Source organism: Spinacia oleracea, chromosome 3, assembly GCF_020520425.1.
Source record: "Spinacia oleracea cultivar Varoflay chromosome 3, BTI_SOV_V1, whole genome shotgun sequence".
Classification (NCBI taxonomy): Eukaryota; Viridiplantae; Streptophyta; class Magnoliopsida; order Caryophyllales; family Amaranthaceae; genus Spinacia; species Spinacia oleracea.
In genome coordinates, this window is record NC_079489.1 from 93,946,375 (window position 1) to 93,958,999 (window position 12,625).

Below are 12,625 nucleotides of genomic sequence, written 5' to 3' on the forward strand. Positions count from 1 at the left end.
TAACACCAAATCCTAAATTCGACCCCAAGACATTAAAAACTGTTGGGAATAAAAGCATTCTAGTCTACAAGTTCCAATTTTATTTGCCCAAATCAAGAATATTGCCTAAGAAAACCTAGAAAAACTTGCCTTGACAAAAGGAAAGGAAAAAGAAGAAAAAGAAAGAAAATAAGAAAACACACCAAAAAGGAAAACAAAAAGAAACAAACAAAACAAAAGAAACTAAAATCAAACTAAAAACAAAAAATAAAGAACTAACATATACAAGTGCACAAAATGGTATGGTTTCCAAGACATGAGCAACACAAATAGGCAACTATACAACAAAACTCCCCCCAAGCTAGAAATAGGTCGTGTCCTCAAGGCCTAAAACTAAGCAAGGAGGGGCACAACTACCCATCCAACCAAATGCCCCATATGCAAGATGTTCGTCCCAAAGAATGCATGTGAGATAGAAGGATATTACCGGAAATGTCGTGGGAGAAAGTCCCGCAAAGAACCGGTAAAAATCGAACAAACTCACCAAAGTATCGACGAACAAGGCATTGGTGGAAAATGGGAACTCACATCAACGAAACCAATCCATAAAGAACACTAAAAAACAATCAAGAAAAATGTTAGTAGACAAGGCCAAATGGCCAAAACAAACACAAAACAAGCAAAACCCATCATCATATATACAACCACATGAAGTGGCAAGAAGATCACACCAACAAACATCAAACACTCCCCATAGCAAACCCCTACTCCGCACTTCTCCCCCAAGCTAATCACAAGCATACCATCACATCAAGATGGGAGAGAAATGGAGTGAATCCTAAGAAGAAGGGCCCGGGGCATGCCCTTTACCCTTTGCATCATAAATCCTCCAATGTTCATCCCGCTCAAGACAATAAGCAAGAGCCGCGTCATTGGTGAACGGGGTGAAATTGAAGGTGGGGTCCACATCGGGACCCGAAGCGTCGGTATAGGGCGGCCAACCATATTCGGGCACAAGGGGGTAGTTGCCATGGGGTGGCTCTCCTCGGGGGCAATCCCAACCACCCATATATCCCCTAGGCCACCCGGTGAAATCCTCGGGCCACTCACTAGGCCGATCCACCGTTGGGGGAGTGGGGTACATAGGGTCACCACGGTAGTCACTACCGCCCATCATAGTATAGTCATAGGGCGGAAAGGAGGGGGGAGTGACACCGGGTTGGGATGGACCCGTCCAATACAGGTAGGTGGGTGTATCTCCTCATTCCAACTAGGGATGGGCCCTTGTTGGGGAGGGTGGTAAGGGTAGTTGACATAGGGGGCAAAGTCCCCTTTGTCAACATGAAAGTCGTACACCCACCTACCGTAGTAAGACGAGTCAAAATCGGGAAATGAATCCCCCGTGCGGCTCCCTTGAGAAGCAAGAGAAGCCAAGACACATGCTTGGTCCTCTTGCCCTTGCAAGACAGTCGCAAGGGTGGATTGCAAACCCGTCATGTCAAAAGGAGAGGAGAGAGGTATGTTACCCATATTCGGAGGAGGAGGACTAGGAGACCGAGAGGGAGCTTGAGTAGGGTCGGTAGTGGTACCGGTAGGCTCGGAAGTGGCGGCGGCGGCGGCCTTGACAAACTTTTGATGTCGCGGAAGCAAGTAGCGGACATTAGGGGACCATGAAGTGCTAGGCGGGTGCGGAAGAAAGCACCAATCGTTCTTCCGCACAAGCCAAATCTATTGCGCCTCATTGGTGGTGTAGTGGAGCCAAGTAGCATTGAACATCGCCCGGATGTTTAAGAACTCACCACCGGCCACGGGAGGTAAAGCCGCCATCTCCTTGGCATGAGGGTTGTTCGGTAGAAGCCGAACAAGAAGAGTAAGCATGCCGCCAAGGAGGATGTCGGATTTATTCAAGTGGCTATCCCTAACCTCGATGATCCGGGAAATGAGCAATTGCCCGAAATCAAGTACCCCTTGCTCCTCTTGTGTGGCCAACCATAAGCTACCAAGTTCCGTGTCCGACAAGGCACCGGTAGCACCCTTAGAGAAAAGGGCATAGATGAGGAGCCGGCTCATGATGCGGATGGCCGGATGATGGAATGCGGAAGACTTGGCCGAGGGGGAGAAGAAATCCCCGTCGTTTCCGGTGAGCTCTCTCCACCAATGATTTTCATCATAGGTGTTAGCACATTCTGCCCTTGGGTTTGTGATGAAACCATGGTCCAAGTCGATGGAGAAGAGGGCATTGATTTGATTGTGGTTCAACTTGTATTGGTGACCGAAGACTTGAAAGCTCAATTCCACCACACTATCACCATCCTCATCTTCTACAAGGTTCTTCCGAGCCGAGGAGAGGAACTCCAATGTCAACCTTTTATAGGTTGGGGCACTCATCTTTGCGAACTCTTCCCACCCTAGGCCCTTGATCAACTTGTCAACCTCGGCCTCGACCCCCAAACGACGAACACTATTCCGATGGAAGAACTTGGTGGGATTAATTGTCCTCTTGGAAAGGAGCTCGAAGAAGTCCCAAGACCTTTGCTCGGCGAACTCAATTCCGAAAGTTTCCATGTTCGGCGGGGTTGGTGCCGTAGTTTTCTTCCTCTTTGATGAAGAGGTGGTCGCGGTTGCGGTGGGGTTCTTCTTGGAGCGTTTTGGTGCCATTGAGATGAGTGGATGCTAAGCAAAAATCTACAAAACAAAAAGAAACAAACCAAGACACACAAAGAAGGGTAAACTAAGTTAGTTCACAATCTAGGAAAAACGAACTACTACAAGAGCTAAGGTTAAACTATCTTCATCAATTCATCATCAAGCTCTAAACATTACACCAACTCCTCAAAAAGCTTGAACTAACCACATTACTCCACAACAATAACCACAATCAATCAAACAACACTTCCACAAACAAGTATAGTCAAAGTAGCTTAAAACCTCATAAAACCATCTCAAAAAGTTTAGAGCTTAAATGGAACAAGGAATTAAACATGCATAGCTCATCTAGACAATTTAAGATTAACCACAATACAAACACGCATCAACAAACACCCAAGAATCAATTATTTCAGAAAAAATCAAAAACAATATGAGCATGGTGAAAATGGAACGAAATACAAGAATTAAGGGAAAGAAATCATCACCACAACAACGGAAGTGGTGTAGGATCGATCCCAAGTATCCTCAAGAGCTCCAATTCACCACACACACAATTATGAACAATTTCACAAAAACCCTAGAAATTGGGGATTTTGCAAAAATCTGAAAATTTGGGATTTTTGGGGGTTGGGATGAATGAGATTGAGTGTATTTGATGAATGGGAAGTGAAATTTGTGAAGGGAAGTGAATGAATTTGATGAGGAGTAGTGGTAGCAAGTGAGAGAAGAGGGAGCAATGGAGAGGAGAGTCGAGCAAATGAAGGGAAAAAAGGGGAGGAGCTCGCGATGTTTCAAAATAAAGACATCAGAAACAGCTCCGCCAGGCTGTGCGATCGAACAAATTAAGTCGTTCGGTCGCACAGACCTTGTGCGATCGAATACCTGAAACTGTGCGAGCGTTTACCAAAAACTGGCCATTCTGTCTCAAAAACCTGGTTTGTGCGATCGAACGACAGAGCACGTTCGGTCGCACAAAACATGATTTTGCAAATGTTTTACAAGCTTCCCCTTTAAATCGAAAATTAAACTAATTAATGGAAATTAATGTACAAAATCTAACAAAAACTAAAACTAGGAGTTAGACAACCGGGTTGCCTCCAGGGTAGCTCTCGTTTAACGTCATTAGCTTGACGAATCCCCCCAAAGCTCATGGGGGGACAAGAGAGGAAAAGAATACACGGGTTGCCTCCCGGTAGTGCTCGTTTAACGTCATTAGCTTGACGGACCCCCCCCCCAAAAGTCAAGGGGGGTCAAACACAACAAACCTCGGGTCAACACTAGTCAACAAACCTTTCTTGGCCTCCTTGGGCACAAACCACTTACCCAAACCACCACTTAATGAGTGGGGATCAAACCAAGTCCTTTGAGGCATAGGATTGCCTTGCTTGGACTTCTTGCTCATACACTTCTTACCATTAGATGCCGGAGTGAGTGACTTTTCATCATCAAGATCCATCCCGAATGTGTCGGGAATGGTAATGAAGTCATCATAGGGATCTCCTTGCACAAAGGAACTCTCGTGCACATCCTTCTTCACCTTCCTATCAATCTCAAAATCACACTCAAGAACACAAGGATTGTTAGAAGCAATGGCACAAGAATGATTGTGCTCAACACAAGCAAGAGTGTCAACTTTCATGCAACTTTTCATTTTAGAGCAACAATGTTCATCAATTGCAAGCTTGAAACTAGCCTTGGCGTCTCCCGCTTTCAAGGTGATTAGTCCTTCTTGCACATCGATAAGAGCACCCGCGGTGGCCAAAAATGGCCTCCCCAAGATAATGGGGGTATGCGCATCCTCATCAATGTCCAAGACGACGAAATCCACAAGGAAAGTAAGCTCGCCAACAACTAGGGAAACATCCTCAACCTTGCCAATAGGATACTTGACCGAACGGTCGGCAAGTTGCAAGGTGATGTTGGTTGGGACAAGATCTCCAACGTCAAGCTTGGAAAACACCGAATAAGGTAGTATACTAACGCTAGCACCCAAATCACACAAGGCATTGCTTATTTCAAGCTCCTTAATAGCACATGGGATAGAAAAACTTCCCGGGTCTTTGAGTTTGGGTGGCGTTTTGTTAAGAATGATAGCACTACAATTTTCGGTGAGGTTCACCGTCTCCTTTATGTCGCAATTCCGCTTTCCATTCAAGATTTCCTTAAGAAATCTTGAGTAGGTAGGCATTTGTTTCAACGCATCCATAAAGGGGAGAGTGATATGCAATTTTCGAAGAACCTCAAGACATTTTGAGAATTGCACATCTAACTTGTGCCTTTTAACTCTTTGGGGATAGGGGGGAGGAGGAGTTGGGAGAGGAGGAAGAGGAGTCTCCTTCGACTTATCACCATCATTCATGTCGTCGACATAAGACTTCTCTTCCGCATCATCACGGTCCAAGGACTCATTTCCAATAGAACTCTCACCCCTAGAGCTAGGAGCTTCAACATGAGTAGCACTATCATCTATGGTCTTCCCACTCCTTGTCATAATTGCATACAATTGCTTAGGAGGTTGACCTTGGGGTGGGAGACTTGTATGCACTTGTTGCTCTTTGATAGTGTTAGCTAGTTGAGCAAGTTGGGTCTCAATCATCTTCAAGTGAGTGTTGGATTGCTTGAATCCATCCTCAAACTCGACATTCTTCTTGGCTTGCGCCCCCACAAACGACTCCATGAGAGCCTCAAGATTAGACTTAAGAGGCGGGAGTGGTGGAGGTGCAACGCCATAACCACTAAGGTTTGCTTGATATTTGTTGCCAAAGGTCCTCGGTCCATTGAATCCGGGAGGTGGCAATTGAGATGCACCATAAGGACCTCCCGAGTTCAAAGGATAACCCCCACTTGAGGCACCCCTAAATTGCCCATAAGAGTAGTTATAACCCTCTCCACCTTGATGGTTGGGATTATAACTCCCTTGGTTGTATTTGCCTTGATTGCCAAAACCTTGAGATTGACCATAGGGCGCTTGGCTTTGATAGCCTTGTGCTCTATAGCCACCTCGATTTTGGCTATCATACCCACTTCCTTGGCCGTAGCATTGGTGGGGACCATAAATAGAGGGCCCTATAGGTTGCCTAGCAAAATTAGGATTGTTAGGGTTATCATTCCTAGACCTCTCATTTACGACATTAGCATACTCTACATCAAACTCGCCTTCATACGAAGGGCCATAATCCACAAATGACAAGTTATGAACTTAGGGGCATGCATCGGGGGAAAGACTATAGTCTTGGCAATTTTCGCAAAAGAAGGTGCCCGGAGGCATTGATCCATAAGAACTAACCTTGCCCTTCCCCTTAGAGAGAAGAGTGGCCGAGGGAGAAGGGATTGTAAACGGTGATGGCGGTTGGCTCGGTGTGTTTTCGAGCTTCTCCAAGCGTGAGGTAAGATTCTCTATCATCCGTGCTTGCTCTATGGCGTACACCGAACCCTTACCATCTTCACCCCTACCTTTCCCATCATAATTCCTTGTGCCTACATGCCAAGATTGGTAGTTTCGAACTACATCCTCAATTATTTCCTCTATTTGATCCTCAGTTTTATTCATAATGGGGCCTCCCGCGCCCGCATCAAGACTTGTCTTCGAACTTGGACTCAACCCCAAGTAGAATGTTTGAAGCAACAACCATTTAAGGATCCCATGGTGAGGGCATTCCCTTTGGTACTCCTTAAAACGATCCCAAGCTTCGAAGAGTGACTCATCTCGCTTTTTCTCAAAGGATTGAATCTTGTGGCGACACTCCGCCGTCTTCCCATGCGAATAGAACTTGTTTAAGAATGCACTTGTCACTTCGGTCCAAGTGCGAAGTGAGTTGGGCTTGACCTCCTTGTCAAGCCAATCACTTTCTCGTCCAAGTAGAGAGAACCGAAACAATGTCAACCTCACATAATCCGATGTGACACCATTGTGCTTGATTGTGTCACAATAGTGCTCGAATTGTTTGAGATGCTCGTGAGGTGATTCATTACTCTTCCCACCAAAGGGGTGGCTTTGGACCAAATTGATCAAGGCGGACTTGATCTCAAAGTTGTTGGCACCCATTGTTGGGGCTTGAATACCACATGTAGCTTCGAATGCCCCCGGTATTCCCAAGTTCTTAACCGGGAGCGCCATGTTCTCAAAAACTTGCTCACTCTCTTGTTGTTCCTCACCAACACTCAACGATGTGAATCTGTTATTGCTTGATGAGCTAGACCGTACACGTCTTTTTCTCCTAAGTGTCCTCTCCAATTCAAGGTCAAGAGGATGGAGGGTCCTTTGACGAGCACGCCCCCTAACAAGCATACAAACTCAAGAAAAACCGTGAGCAATGCCAAGGAAAAAGAAAGCTAAGCGAAATTGCAATGATTTTGTCTAATAATGAACTAGTCTCAACTTAAAATCAAAAACAACAACCGTTCCCCGGCAACGGCGCCATTTTGATAGGGCGTTTTTCCGTCGTTGAAAGATCAACGCCTCAATCAAACAAAATTTATAAAACCACTAGACTAACCAACTATATCAACTATAGTGGCAAGTAAAGGAATCGTCCCAAAGAAACGATGGTTCTTGAGTTTAAATGTCAAGCTAATTCGAACAAGAGGTTTGATTTGAATTATCACTAAGATGCTAAACTAACAATTAAACTAGATTGAATCAAGGAAGCTAAACGTTAGGGAGTTGGGGATATTCTAGGGAAATCGGGGGAAATGAACTACCATATAGTAATCATGAATGATGCAATGAAATAGCACTTAGGGGAATGAAAACTAATGACGTACTCGCCACCTCTCGGATAGAGCACGCGAAGCAACCTAGCCTATGGAAAGCTTTCGCATAGTCCTAAGCTAGATTAGCAAGCATATAATATGTGCTATCATTCACTTGCATGAACTAGGCTCACAATGTCTTGCCAAACCTAAATCATACATTCCAATCTAACTCAATCAACTAGCATTTGCAACTACTAATCAATTGATCATGGAATATCCTAGCACTAAATCAATTTAATCACATCAATCATTAATCAATTAAATCATCAAATTCCCCTAATTAGGCCCCTAGATTCTCCCCTTTCCCTAACCTAAATCTACTCACTAGCCATTCTAGGAATCAAGAAATCCATTAATTCTACACTAGCAAGCATGAAATTGAAGGATTAAGAAGAGAGAATCAAAGACTAGAACAATCAACAAGAGAATTAAGAATCAAAGTAACTAAGTAATATCAAGAAGAATTCAAGAATTGAAGGAATTATAGAACAATCAACAATCACAACAAAAGCAAGAATTAAGAAATTGAATTGAATTGCACAAAATTAGAAGAAGAGTTTAGAGAATTACAAATTGATGCTTCAATGGAGGAGAGTTTCTCTCTCTAGAAATGCTGAAAAACTAACTTTGAGAATCTAAAATTATCAACTAAAATTCTGCTCTTAACATAATAATCGAAAAATCTATTTATAAGTTTCCCCAAATAGAAGCCAAAATTCGAATAAGAGCAGCCCGCGCAACCATTCGGTCGCACAGACCTTTTGTGCGACCGAACGTAAATGAGTCATTTGAGCGCATACTGGGTCCTGTGCGAGCGAAGGCAGCGAAGAACATTTCCTTCGTCATGTGCGACCGAATGAAGAACCATGTTCGGTCGAATGGGGTTTCTTTGGCTCATAATTCCTCTCCAGCACGATTCGCTCGAACGAAAAGCCTTGTGTGGTCGCATAACTCTTGTGCGGTCGATTTGATGACCTTGTGCGGTCGCATCCCAAATTAGGGACATTCTGATCCCAAAAACCAAACCCGTGCGACCGATGAGCGACATGTATGTCTCTCTTAGCTTAGGATTTTATGTTAGTTTTTATACTTTTTTATAGTTTTTAATAGCTATTTGTGTGAATTTTATAAGTTTCGTTCCATCTTGTGATTTGTAGGTGGTTATGATGAAAAGTGATGGAAAACAAGTAGAATCAAGCCAAAACAGGGCTTGTGCGATCAAATGATGGTTTGTGCGCCCGAACAAAGGAGTGTAAATGAGTACAAGGAATATCCAGTTCTGTGCGATCGAACGTGCTCTGTTGGTCGGTCGCACAGGATTGATTTTTGGAATCAGTAGGTCTCTAATTTGGGATGCGATCGCAGAGCCTTCAATTCGACAGCAGAAGTTTTGTGCGACCGAACGTGCTCTGTTGTTCGGTCGCACAGGTTTGGTTTTTGGGATCAGAATGTCCCTAATTTGGGATGCGACCGCACAAGGTCATCAACTCGACCGCACAAGAGTTGTGCGACCACACAAGGTTTTTCGTTCGAGCGAATCGTGCTGCAGAGGAATTATGAGCTAAAGAAACCCCATTCGACCGAACATGGTTCTTCGTTCGGTCGCACATGACGAAGGAAATGTTCTTCGCTGCCTTCGCTCGCACAAGACCCAGTATGCGCTCGAATGACTCATTTACGTTCGGTCGCACAAAAGGTCTGTGCGACCGAATGGTTGCGCGGGCTGCTCTTATTCGAATTTTGGCTTCTATTTGGGGAAACTTATAAATAGATTTTTCGATTATTTTGTTGAGGGTAGAATTTTAGTTGATAATTTTAGATTCTCAAAGTTAGTTTTTCAGCATTTCTAGAGAGATAAACTCTCCTCCATTGAAGCATCAATTTGTAATTCTCTAAACTCTTCTTCTAGTTTTGTGCAATTCAATTCAATTTCTTAATTCTTGCTTTTGTTGTGGTTGTTGATTGTTCTATAATTCCTTCAATTCTTGAATTCTTCTTGATTTTACTTAGTTACTTCAATTCTTAATTTTTTTGTTGATTGTTCAATTGATTGTTCTAGTCTTTGATTCTCTCTTCTTAATCCTTCAATTTCATGCTTGCTAGTGTAGAGTTAATGGATTTCTTGATTCCTAGATGGCTAGTGGGTAGATTTAGGTTAGGGAAAGGGGAGAATCTAGGGGCCTAATTAGGGGAATTTGATGATTTAATTGATTAATGATTGATGTGATTAAATTGATTTAGTGCTAGGATTTTCCATGATCAATTGATTAGGAGTTGCAAATGCTAGTTGATTGAGTTAGATTGGAATGTATGATTTAGGTTTGGCAAGACATTGTGAGCCTAGTTCATGCAAGTGAATGATAGCACCTATTATATGCTTGCTAATCTAGCCTAGGACTGTGCGAAAGCTTTCCATAGGCTAGGTTGCTTCGCTTGCTCTATCCGAGAGGTGGCGAGTACGTCATTAGTTTTCATTCCCCTATGTGCTATTTCATTGCATCATTCATGATTACTATATGGTAGTTCATTTCCCCCGACACTACAAGAAAATTTACATATAGAGGCAACACCTTGAGGCAATTACTTATTTATGGCCTCTAAGAGGGCCTTTTAGCAATAGTTAATCATGGTAGCCTCTAAAAATTATTTTTAGCGTCGGAGAAATTTAGGTTGCCTCTAAAAGTAATTTTTGGCATCAATAAAATATTGGTTGCCTCTAAAACATTTTTTTAGCATCAACAAAATTTAAGTTGCCCCTAAAAAGTACCTTTTGGCATTAATGAATTAAGAGTTGCCTCTAAAACATTTTTCTAGCGGTCAATGAAATTTGAGTTGCCCCTAAAAAGTACTTTTTAGCATTAATGTAATAATGGTTGCCTCTAAAACTTTTTTTTAGCATCAGTGAAATTTTGTTGCCCCTAAAAGTAATTTTTAGCATTAATGAAATAATGGTTGCCTCTAAAACTTTATTTCATAATCAGTTAAATTTTAGTTACCCCTAAAAGGTACTCCGTACTTTTTAACATTGATGAAATAATGGTTGCCTCAAAACCCCTTCTTTTAGCATCAATGAAATTTAAGTTGCCCCTAAAAAATAATTTTTAGCTTTAATGAAATAATGGTTGCATCTAAATTTTTTTTAGCATTTTTGAAATTTAAGTAACCCATAAAAAGTTATTTTTTAGCATTAATGAAGTAGTGAAATTTAAGTTTCATCTAATTTATTTTTTTAGTGGAATTGAAGTTACACCTCTCAATTTCGGGTCTTCACACCTTTTCGCTTCGCATCTTGGCCCCTTCTTCTCGCAAATTTCTACCAAGTTATTTTGATTTCGTTTATTGTTGTTTTTGCTTCGATCAATTCGATTTTGATTCAAAAACGTTATGAATATTTTTTGCTGAAATTCACAAATTTTTGTTGTTGTTCTTCGAATTTTTGGCCAAGTCTTTGGTTTTTATTTTTATTTTGTCTTTTATCCATATTTTGTTCTCATGACTTTGTTCATTTTTCCGACTTATCTTTCATGAATTAGGTTTCTGATTTATTTTTCCCTTAGATTTGTCAGGCTTTCTTCCTATATCATAAAATAAAGTAATTGATAAACCAATAGGAAAACAATATCATAAACTAATAGTAGCCTATGTAGGATTCGAACCTACATCATTGTGCAATTGCACAAAGCTCTGCCAATTGAGCTAATAGGCTCTTTTATTAGAAAAGTGTCATGATACTTTTAAGAGGAAAAAAGATTGTGTAGACATGCTTAACTTGAGCTAAATTGACTAATCAGATCAAGCAAATAAACCAAACAGCAGGTCAGCAAAAGTCAACCAAAGTCAACTCTAGCCAAACCCGAACATTCAGCAGCAATGCAGAAGGGTCCCTATCATGCACCACAGTCCTCTAGCTAACTCAATAAGTCTAAGTTTCCTCTAGCCTAACTGATCAGAATAACAAGGAGCAACGATCAACAATTAACAGAAACAAGAAAAACAACTAACACAACGCCAAGCAAAACAACCAACAAAGTTGCACGTCGGTAAGTAAGCAGAGCAGTAAGCGGATCAGAGTGCAGATCAGAGTAAGTAAGCTGGAACATTTGATTAGATGAATGTATAATTTAGGATTACATATATTAGAGGGAAATCAATCAATATTAGAATATATCTTCTATTATTGCCTCAAATATTCTGTTGTTTTAATGTGATGAACCCACCTAACCACAAAGTTGATCCTATTGTCTACAGCAGAAGGGTCAAGAAGAGGGCAACAGCAGCAGACTAGCCTAGCAGCAGCAAACAAAAGCAGCAGGACAAGAAGTTGTTGGTGGAGAGAACCATTGCCACCTAGCTACAAGACAAGCAGCAATTGAGGGAGTTGTACTTGATAGTAACTCTAGGAATTAAGTAGAGAAAAGATAGAGAGAGAAGGCATTGTGTATTCTAAAGAGTGTAACTGAGAGTTGTACTTAAATAAGGATTGATGATAATAGATCGGGGGAGAAAATACGACTTGCCCAGGCAATACGCCATTGAAAACCCCGGGTACAATCTGCAAGGAGTTCCCAGGTACCAATATGTGCATTTCATTTTGAAAATCTCAAAAAAAATTCCCATCTGATATAACAGTTGCTAATTAATTTTCCCATCTGATATAACAGTTGCTAATTAATTTGCCCATCTGATATAACAGTTGCTCATAAATCAATCATTTTTATAAATTTGCATTCTGTGAGAGCACATAGGATACACGTTGCTCATCTCCTGGTAAACTAAAAGTTGTTGAAACACAAATTTCAAGTCGTATTATGCATTATATTATAGAGATGATCAAGAATAGAGATAAAATGAACTAATCAGATCAGACAAAACAAACCAAACAGCATATCAGCAAAAGTCAACCAAAATCAACTCTTGCCAAACCTTAACATTCAGCAGCAAAGCAGTGGGTCACTGTCATGCACCATAGTCCTCTAGCTAACTCAATAATTCTAACTTTCCTCTAGCCTAACTGATCAGAATAACAAGAAGAAATGATCAGCAATACCTCTGTAACTATTAGACCAGCAGCAGTTGCGGCGTTCAAGTCAAAGTGATCGACTTTGATGCCCATACCCTTGCGTTTGTAGCACCTCTTGAAAGTTGGTTCCCTTCCAAGGATCCTTCACATCTGTTTTGTTTTATGCAGGTAACACATAGGTTGCTCCCATAAAGGCATTATTATCACATATTGTACATAACC

General features: G+C 41.7%; 1 pseudogene; it reads left to right on the forward strand.

Annotated features, from left to right (window-relative positions):
- The first annotated feature begins 6,266 nt into the window (after positions 1-6,266).
- Positions 6,267-6,367, forward strand: LOC130471059 (uncharacterized; annotated as a pseudogene).
- The last annotated feature ends 6,258 nt before the right edge of the window (positions 6,368-12,625 follow it).